This window comes from Cyclopterus lumpus, chromosome 24, assembly GCF_009769545.1.
Source record: "Cyclopterus lumpus isolate fCycLum1 chromosome 24, fCycLum1.pri, whole genome shotgun sequence".
Taxonomy (NCBI): Eukaryota; Metazoa; Chordata; class Actinopteri; order Perciformes; family Cyclopteridae; genus Cyclopterus; species Cyclopterus lumpus.
The window spans coordinates 16,370,260-16,381,092 of record NC_046989.1 but is presented as its reverse complement, the minus strand read 5'-3'; the positions used below and the strand labels follow the sequence as shown (position 1 = coordinate 16,381,092).

Genomic DNA, 10,833 nt, shown 5'->3' with positions numbered 1-10,833 from the left:
GCCAGCGCTGTCAGTTCCTTTTCCCACTGTGACTTGTGATACCCGGGGCGTGTAAAAGGGTCCAATACACGAGTACCGCTTTCTCTTCTCGGGTTGAGTCACCAATACCGAAGCCGCGAAACCGCACTCTGTGTCACCATTCTGCACAAAAACAAAAACCCCATAACCTTTCATTCTGTGCCCTCGCGCTCGATTTGAGGCAGCCACGAGGGCTTTGTGTTGGCGTGCATATACAGTAGATGAATATCACACGTGTATATTATGAACCGTGTCTGTCGGGAGAGTTTCACATGTTTCAGAGGACACGCTGTTGGATTTGCCACTCGGTTTTGTGATTGTTATTTATTTCATGGTCACGCCAGGTCAACGGCGGGGCCTTCCTTTGGAATCCCTGAAATCAGCTGACTAACGATTGCTTTGCATGAAACCTGCAGACTCTTGCACATGTTTCCAGGCGGCCGGGCTTCACCAGACGCTGCAACAGCACAGCGGTTATACAGAAACCACTGAGATTACGGATTACACAGAGACGAAGCAGCACCGGGGTCGTTTTGATTCCATCATTATCAGGTGGCCGTTTGATACCTGAGTTCTGGCAGCGATGCGATACCAAAGTGATTCTCTTTTCCCGATCTTACTTTGAAGAATGTCAAAATGTGTTTTCGCAAACTTCCTCTTTTCTTTTTTTTCATTTTACAAAATAAAAGTGTTGAGACTTTGTCTAAATATGAGCAAATATTTGATCGAAGATTTAGGAAACGGTGTCTCCTTGTAAATATGAGAAGACATCGATGACTTTCTCTGGCGATGTTTTTTTCCCCAATCCAAAGCGCGTGACATTCCAATGCGGCAGAGACTTTGTAAGGGCGAGGTGAGAGTGGATGATGGTGCATAGTTTAGGCTTGTAATAATAATAATAATAATACAAATAAAAGTGAACAGCATGTGCTCACCGCCATCATCCTTTCTGGAACCAGGTGCTTTGAGAAGCCTCAAGGCTTTCGGTTGATAGTGAATGTTTTGCAAACAGTATGACATTTTACCTTCACATATTTTGATACGCATTTTGAAGTACCGCATTAGACAAGCGATATGGGAGAAAGAAAATAAAGTCTCTAAAACTTCATCAATACGCCAACAAAATAACATTAATTCTCGCTCGCTGTCGTTTTTTGCCTTTGTTGAAAAAGAGTTGATGCGCTAAATGGGATATGTAGAGAGCGCCTGATCACATGACTGATCAGATGCATATTTATGTTGTCGTCGTCTCTGGACAACATGAAACATGGCCAGTACGATCTGACATGAAAGAACAATTCAAACTTCCTGAAGAAGTCTCTCCCATTTTTCTCCCATAGATGGTTCGGCAGCCGAGGTGACGGATTTTGGTTTCTTCTTCTACTCTGTTTACGGGCAGATTACAGCCAATGCGTAGCCTTTAGCGCCACCCTCTGACCAAAATACACTGGAGCAGAGTTTATACGCTCCAAACCAAATTCATGGAAACAGTCGCATCTCTTTTTTTCCTTTGAAATATGTTCCTAAAATTTACTTGGAAACACGGTCCCTGAACATATGTTTCTTTGTTCGGTTGATTAGGCTAGCCTAAAAAAAACTAACTGCTTCGCAAGATGATTGCTTGATAACTGTCGTCATGACAACATGATTTTTTTTCATGTTTGGGCAGCGTGTTATTCACGCAGCGTGAGAATAAGCATGTCAGAGCTCTTGTTACCTAAAAGCATGATGTTGCAATATGTATGTGTAGGTACACCTGTCTCTGTAGTGCACCAACTGGTCACACAGTCCAGTCTCCATACCCCTGTGTGTGTGTGTGTGTGTGTGTGTGTGTGTGTGTGTGTGTGTGTGTGTGTGTGTGTCTGTGTGTGTGTGCATGCATATATTTTTACCCTCACATCATTTCCTAAATTAGCTCCTTTAGTGTGGCTGCTGCTGCCAGTGGGTTATCTAACCCGGTACGGCCATTCCCTGGCCGGGTAATGTGCGGGAGCCCCCCCCCCCCCGCCCCCGCCCCCCAGCCCCTCTCACACTGACGGCGACAGCACCGCCTGAGTGACATGTAGGTTTTTTTTCCTGTGAACTGACTGTTCTGTTTACCTTAAAGTAGGCCAACCAAAAGTCTTCAGTCTGGGAAGTATCCCTCTCTTATCCCAGTACAGAGTCGTGCAAAATACGGATCGGCAAATACGATACACTCTACTGTTCCTGAAGCAATAAGAAGAGGGACTGTCAGGTAAAGGTCGTGACCTGACCTGACCAGGGACAGGAGTCGGGCTGGTTCAGCCTAATTGGGCTCTGTCAGAGTCCTGTTGTACTGCCTCAGGTGTGCCGGTCTGTGTGTCATACACACTCAGTGTCATGGATAGGACAAACAAACACAGGAGACGGCTGTCCGTGTCCCGCGTGAAACCAGCAACTTGTTGTTTTGTTTTTGTGTTCGCAAAGTTTTCACTTTCCCTTTCCAAACAGAACATGTAACCTAAACCTCGATGTTTCTTCTTCAGCCTAACAAAGGGATTTTGACTTGGGAATGAGAACGAGCTGGCCTCGTACACTGCTTCAATTTCCAAATGATGGAGTTTTTTTTCGTCACTTTGATTTTTTTGTTTGACAAGAACTGTTTAAGACGCTTGTTTGTGAATGACGGAAAGAAAGTGTGGTCTCTAACGGCAGCTAGAACAAGAACAGTACGAGAAAACAGCGAAAATAAACAGCAGTTTGCCAGCATGGCGTCCAGATTCGAGGCCCTCTCAGACGTTGCGTGTCTCTTGGTGCTCGCCCAACGGTGCATTACAATCAGTCACATCGGTGGATGTTGTCTTTCATCTTCCTCAACGCCCGGCTTTGCAGCCCTTTTCATCTCAGCTGGATATTTCATACCATTGTGCGGGTTTTGCACATTTCTGCATCTTTCTGCAACAACAAGAGCTCTTGCATGTATTCTTTAAAGAAATAAAATGAAATAAAACGTGCAAGAGCAATGTGAGAAAAAACAACTTGCTTTTCTTTGCCTTATCAACACCGTTGTACCCTGCAGCCCACTCACACATACACACACCATACACACACACACACACACACACACTTGTTTTTGCACACAAACACACACCCACACACACACATGCATGCGTACAGACGTGGCATTTGAAGGTTTTTTTGGACGTGGGCGATGTCTCTGTGTCAACTCTTTCCTGTGGGGAGACTTTCCACTTGCCTTTTTTCCATGACTCCTCTGAGCGTGAGCTTTCTTTGTCACAGTCGACGGCTGATTTTCAACTTCCTTGCACGCGCTGAATTTATTGTTTGGAATAAAAGGCTTCCACCTCGAACCCTGCCCCCCGCTCTGCGCTCCATCCGCCTTTTTTTCCACCCGGGCCCTATTAATAATGCAGCGCATAATCCAGTCTCGGGCACACTCATGCTTGCAGCCTCTTGGCCTGCCAATCATTGGCCTAATTAGCACAATATATGCTCCTTCCCTGGCTGCTGCTGGAAAACACGCCACATATCCTAATCTGAATCCCTCAAAGGCCACTTTTCCACCCTTGGCAGTGATGGTTTCTGGCCGTTTACACTTCCTCCGTGAGGTGGATTTCAGTACTTGCTGACTGAGGTGTCTGCAAACACCACGCTTGTTTCCTTGTTGATTCAGTCAATCGCACAGGAAGAGGCTTAGACGATCGCATTGTTGTGTGTGCAGGTGTACCACGTCACTGTCAACGCGAAAACAAACAGGAAACGCACTAAGCGTCTGCTACTCTTTTCCAGAATCTGTCTATATTTATTTATCTCCGTCAAGGAGGTCAGTTTTCTGTGTTTGTCTGTTTGTTTGCAGGATTCTAGAAAAACTGCTCGTCCGATTGTCGTAAAAAAACTTGGTGGAAGGTTGTGGCGTGGGTCAACGGCGAGATTGCGAGAAGCATTTCAGTGCCCTTTGACCCTTGAAGCTGTCAGTAACGTATGGCTGACGTTGGGTCAAATGAAAACCAAAGTGGAGTCACACCAAAATGTCGGGCAGGCTGTTCATAAATGAAATCAAAATCCCGATATATCAAAGACCTTCGTCGTCAGACGAGTCAAAGCGGAGATTAAACAAAGACAAATGAGTCCTGACACTATCTGACGACCAAGACGCAGCAGCTCTGCTTCAGACTTTTGAGACAGCGAGCCCAGTCTATAGATAACCCCAGTGTTTCTATCACATGTGCAGCGCGTTACCATATAAGACAGCAATATGACTCACCCCGCTCACTGACCTACTATGTGGGAAGTCATGATTCATGCAAGTTGCATTTGAGCAGGCAGGGCCCAAAAATACATCACACAAGCACATACACAACTATCACAAACGCACACTCGCACATACCTCACTTGCTCAGTCATACTTACCACCCACAGACACCGATAGGCTCAGATAGTGTCGGTAACACACGGTGAGAGACATTAGAAAGTAGTCAGAGCAAAGACTGGAATAACAAGATGACTGGAACTGGGCCGATGTCTTTCTGAGGTAATGCCAGCGTACGCTAGCAGCTGACAGTTCAATTGGTTTTCTATTTCTGTGACTTTGAATAGATGGAAAAGGTGACCCTTGAGATCTTAAAGTCAAGTCTGCTTTTATGCCACAGGTAGCCTTGGTTAAACCAATTCATTAGCATTTCAGCCTTGCAACTAATACCTTGATGGTATCTGCTTAAGGAAAATTAATTTGGCTCTTTGGTGTTCGTCTTAGTTCTAGTCAGCAGAGTACATCTAGTAATTAGCTTCTTGAGTGTTGTCGTGACAGATGCAGACGCCATGATGACGCCAAGTTTTGAAGACGAGTCTTAAAAAGTTGTCCTCTAACACCTGGTTTGGAGCGTTAACCACCTGTTTCTGCATCCTGCACTTTGCTTGTCTTTCAGGGATTGAAACGGTCTAAGATGCTCCACTCAAGCTTTTTTTAATTTATTCTTCTCTCATGTCAAAGACATAAGCCTCCACGCATTCTTTGTGCAGATGTCGGTCTTCTCCGATAACGAGTTTCTTAGTACTCAATCCAGCTGTCTTCGACGGTTTCCGTGCTGCTTGTGCTCCTCGCTAATTGTTTTTTGTTTTTTTAAAAGGTAAATCTCTGGAGTGGTTTTGAGTATTGATTCACGTGGTCGAGGTCACTGCCGGGACCTTTGCATCGCTAGGAGATGAAGTATCTCTGGTGGTAATTAGGCCGATTGCAGACTGACACAGGTTTGTGCGAACCGGCGCTCGCTCGCTCGCTCGCTCTCACAGCCGACCCTAATCAGCCGTGTCAGCAACGGCACCCTGGGGCGTGGGGGGGGTATATAAGTCAAACTTGGGTAACTACACCTGACCACTTTTGAACTGGGTTTTTGCGAAGGACGTCACATGAAGGGACATAGAAGTCACCGAAGAACAATATCTCTCGAGTTCAGTTGTAGCTTCTGCATGAATACCTTATCTGGGCGGAGCTTTCTTTGTTCAGGAATCGGTGCTGTAGTGTCTTTGCTCAGTCCCCGGATCGAAGCACAGGGAGACAGTATTGATTTCTCTCCAGAGCGAGAAGCCCCTAATCCATTTATAGATCCAGAAGTAGCCTGCGATGACTGTGCCCTCAATGTAAGGTCTTACCTTGAACTTTCTTGACCACTGCCCCATTGTAAAAACTTTACGCATCTTGCAGACATCAAGTGTGAGGAATCCTGTTGCTTTTACGCAACAGAATTCTTCGCCTGTGTTTTTCACAAGACACCCTGGTCTCCTTAAAATCACATTCCCATTCCACATAACTGCATTTGACTGCGATTCGAGGGAAACGTATTAACGTATTTTCTCCCTGATTAAGTTATGTTAAATTAGGTTAAGATTTATTATGTTTCTAATCTGATCTGTAGAATCTGTGTAGGGTGGAGGTCTTATTTTAAGCAAAGCTATGATAATTCACGAAACTTTTACAACATTAACCACATGTTTACAACTGCTATCATCCCTTAAAATGTAATTGAGAATGCAGTTTATTTGTTTGGGAACGTCATTTTTGTTGGAGACGGGGTTGAACGAGAGGACCTTTGTTTTGGGTTTAATTGCAGATGTAAAAAAATTCTCTCATGAACATCAGCAGTGTGTCTCAGATGTGTCTGTCTTGCATATGTTATCTCAGGATCAATATCAGTAGCCCAGTGACCTTCTGAGGGGATGTTTACCTTATCAGCAGTGAGGAGAATGAGGAGCCTGGGCCATGAATGCTAGTGAACTTTCTGTGGCCGGAGTGGAAAGCCCCAAAAAAAATGCTTGCCTTCAATCGACTCTCACAATCTTCAAAGGAGGAGATCACTTTTATTGCAAAACACCAAGATTGTATGTTCCTTTCCAATCGCTCTTACTTCGAGGTGTGAAGAAACTTGTTGAAGGCCAAAAATTCTCACCACATGTCTGATTTTGAATTTATCACTTATTATTTCTTGTTATTTCATAGTTTGCTTGTTGCAATGCAGAGACACGTCAGGCGTCCTTCCTCGTACTGAGAAGCATGGCGATAGATCCTGGACAGCAGGCTTTGTGTCTGCAATACCAACTGTTGCAGATGAAATCCACATTGAGTAATGAGAAAATGTTATTCTGGAACTAACAACAACAGCTTTGTTTTAAGTCTTGATGACCATGCACATTTTGTTTAGGTTTTGCAACAGTGTCATGAGCCATAAAGGTCAAAGAGTTGCTTCAAACCAAAGACAACCACATAATCTTAAATCACAACATAACAGTGAGAAAGAATATTTGTACAGTGAAAACCTTTTATCAGAATTGAAGTAGCAAAGTTTTTACACAACCAATACTGGATAATTCAATTTCTTCGAATTCTATTTACCATCTCAGAGTCTTAAACAATGAGTGTGAAGTAATGGAATAAAAGAAACAGAGAGGGGGTGTAATAGCAGAATAGCCAGGGAGACATTTGATAAAAGTGAGTAGCTTTAACCTCAATAAGATTCTCTATTATGGCCCAGATAGACCAATCCCAGTGTTATCAATCCCTGTGGCTGGTATCTCTATTAATGTTGTAATGACCCATCGACACGTTTCTGATGATCTCTGCAGTTCGTCTTGCAGCGAAGCACTGCTCTGGGTATGATTAGCAGCACCACCTAGAATCTTGATAAATATTAGAGGAGACCATCTATGGTGCATTAAATGTATGATGTACTGTATGCCTAGACATGCACAAACATAAATTGAAATATTGTTCCAACCATGTAAACCAAAACTATTTCAAATGTAGTGTTTAAAAAGCATTTTACAGCAAGTCAATGATTGCATTACGTGAAATGTAGTGTTTTTCGGAGCTCGACCTATACTGAGCAAATTTGGTTATGTCCAATATGACAGTATTGCAGAGGCTTGGGTCCACCTCAGGTGCTGGGACCCATGGTGGAAAGTTACCTGTGTTAAGGTGGAACATGCCACTGTGTTATACTGCGCAGTGTAGTGTTTTTCCGCGCTTATTGTTAATAAATAAAGTAGCCTACTGGGCATATTATTTTTGATACATTCTATCGAGTCCATTGTATGAAGTCCACGCCACACAGCTTCCACCAATAACAGGTAAACAATACAACCTTAACGTAACGTTAACCAGCAAGAAAAGTCTAATAACCATGTGAGTTTGTTAACTTTAGCTAATGTTAGCTAGCTATGCTAATGTCGTTGGCAATTAACGTTAACGTTAGCACAGCAACAGGAACTTAATCAATGTCAGTTTGCTCACTGCATTAGAATAGCTAGCTAACTGCTTATTTGCTTTATTTCATCCACAGGTGGCTATTAGCTTGCCAGGCAAGGCCTTTTTTCTTTGTATTGCTATCTTTTGTGCTAAACAGAAATTCCATAGAGTAGTTTTAAAAATGTTGGTATCTATCACTGACCAACGCTACCTCAAAAACTGATCTGAGGGTTTGGGGAAGCAGATAGTTTCACTTAAGGAAATTAAACCCTTCCAAAAAATATCATCCGCATGTTCCATTCAAAGACAGTAGCCTACATTACGTTATTATTTTTTTGGCGGAAAAAGGTTTCTGCCTGCATTTGTTCCGCTTGCGAACACCGTCGTAAAAGCGGACCTGCAAGTGATTTTCACTTGAACTTGACATGGTAATAAACAATTACGGCTGCCATTTACCTGTCTGTCATCATCATCTCCAAACTTGTTGGCATTTGCCACCTTACTCTGCTCCAAGGGCAATCGTTGCCGTGGTTTAATTTGATAAATCCAATTAAAACCATGTTCATCCTCAGTGTATTTACAGCTACCTGGCAGGAGTCCTTCCCCCTTAATTGCGCACAGTGACACAGTGTTCACATTAGTCTGCCTCTGACTGTACTTGCTCATTGGATAATGTTATTAGACTGTAGCAGCGGCGGTTGAGACTAACGTTGTTTATTACTAGCAGCCACAGGGAGCGTTTGTGTTTTGTCACGATCAGGCTGAGTAGACGTTCCGCTTGACGAAATCATCTCAATAACTCAAGAGATGTTCAAATTATTGTCCCGCAGTAAGCTGTGCATCAGACCTCCTGTCTGGGATTTCAGTTATTTGCAACAACTCATCACTTGCAGCTGGTGTTTGTGAATGTGCCGGTGGGCCTCATTCTGCTCCGTGCTGATTCATTGTCCCCCTGTCTGAGGCACTTCATCTGTCCGGAAATGATAGAAAACACTCCCAATATGTTATTATATCGAGCAAAAAGAATATGCGTCCGCATGTCAGCAAAGCTTTAAAAGAATGTAATCTGATCATTCACGCAACAGCATTTCTCAGAAATGCAGCAGCTTCTACTTTATATTAAAGGATAGTCTCTAGTATTCAAACACTGTCTGTATTTTTGTCTTGACTACTGCTTTGTTGGAAAACCGTTATCGCTAAGTTCTGGGAACATGCGGACGTTGCTCCAAGAAATTCCAAAGAGGCAAGAAACAAGTACTGAGTAAATCAAATCAAACCTACTTGGAAAGAGAGAGAAAGGGTGAACAGTAAAAGTATGTTGACATCCCACATGGTCAATAGTCCAACATCCTGCTTCTTCCTTGACCAACCAGACTTGCCATAGTTGCCTTTTTTTTTTGTTATGTTTAAAAAGATTCCTGGATCTGAGTACAATCATCGTGACTGATAGAAAGTATTGACAAAAGACCAAACATCATTGAGAAAACTATTCCTACTCAAGGTCCACTGATTCGTTGTCTCTTGAGCTTTCGCCCACTTCACAGTTAAACTGTATATATATATATATATATATATATATATATATATATATATATATACAGTTTAACTGTATATATATATATATGTTTAAAGCCTATTCCTTGCAGAGGTGCCTAATACCTATTTGCTTGAACTGCCTGAAGCAATGATGGGGAAATAAACAACCTGAAAAGAACTTGCAATGCCAATTTGGCCCATCGTATTGCTGTGTATGTGCAGGTGCAGAAGTGTCTCACAGCTTCCGAAATGGTAAATTATGTTTTTTTCAGCCCCCGAAGTCTTGTCAGTGTCCGCCCTCGCTCCTTTATACATTTTGTTCCGTCATGACCTCCTCCTTCCACAAGAGCCTGCACATTATTCTGCAGAGAGAGAGAGAGAGAGAGAGAGAGAGAGAGAGAGAGAGAGAGAGAGAGGACACACATTACAGAGCACAATATGAAGTTACCATCCCACCCTCCCACCCATCCCACTTAAAGTCCCCAAACTAAGACCGCGTGAGATGACAGTCAGGCCAAAGCTGACTCAAACATCCTGCTGTTGTCCAGTTCAGCTCACTTGATTGGCTGTGTGAATGTGTTTCCCTGTTGTAGTCCTAATTCAGCTCCTCTAATGTATTGATGCATACAAAAAATGTAATTCTATGGGGGGAGGAGGGGGGGGGGGGGTATCTGACCTAACCACTAGGGTATCTCAGCTGTGTTTCCATGGTTACAATAAGTGACACCTGTGATCTGCAGATTAAACATGGCTCACAGTTTGTGGTGTGTGTTGCAGACAAAATAATGTGACAGTAAGCCTGGAGCAATATTTCAAATTCCAAAACTATCCTTGCATGTCTATCAATATAACAATAATTGACAACAATTCCGATGATGGAAGTGATTTATCAAGCAAAAATGCGAAACATTGGCTCATTCCAGCTTCTCAATTGTGATGATATGCTGTTCCACTTCAACTTCTGAAATTAATATCTTTATGACTGTTGCGGGGGAAAATTGAGCAGTTTGAGAATAGCATCTTGGGCTTTAACAAAACCTTTGTCTTTGCCATTGTTTTGTTGTTGTTCTTTGACGAGAATGTTCAATTTACCCAGAATGCATAGTAACTTAGTTTTTCTTAAAGGTCAACATTTTAGAAAATATACTTATGTGCTTTGTTTCCGAGAGCGTGAGAAGATTGATATGTTGATGTCGGCGCTGGCATCAGCTAGCCTAATTTAGCATAATGACTAAACAAACATGTAACTTCCCCTAGAACCACATATTTATCATTTTTACAGATTAACAGACGTACAGATTAAACAAATGAGGTACAACGTGTTCATCCGTGAGCTTTAGAGGTATTGGTAGGTATATTTCCTTACTTTGGACAAAGCCAGGCTAGCTAGGCGGCTTCCCTCTGCATCCGGTCTTTATGCTAAGCTAGGCTAACCATAACATAGGATGACAGAAGTTGCATTGAAAAGACGAGTGTAACCTCGGCCATAATGAAAGCATTGTTAAGTACGAGGCTCCCTTCAGCTCCCTCTCATGCACACATCCTGTATACAGTATGTG

The 10,833-nt window shown here is 42.9% G+C and overlaps 1 protein-coding gene across 3 annotated transcripts in view; it reads left to right on the top strand.

The window, feature by feature from the left end:
• bach2b (BTB and CNC homology 1, basic leucine zipper transcription factor 2b) overlaps positions 1–10,833 on the top strand; it is a 79,970-nt gene that overhangs the window by 39,407 nt on the left and 29,730 nt on the right. The window contains exon 1 of one of the 3 annotated variants that reach the window (XM_034528023.1): positions 4,421–4,531. The exons of the other annotated variants lie outside the window; for them this stretch is intronic. The gene's annotated coding sequence lies outside the window, so the exon portion shown is untranslated. Of the gene's footprint in view, positions 1–4,420; positions 4,532–10,833 lie in introns of those variants that run through there. 3 annotated transcript variants of the gene reach the window in all.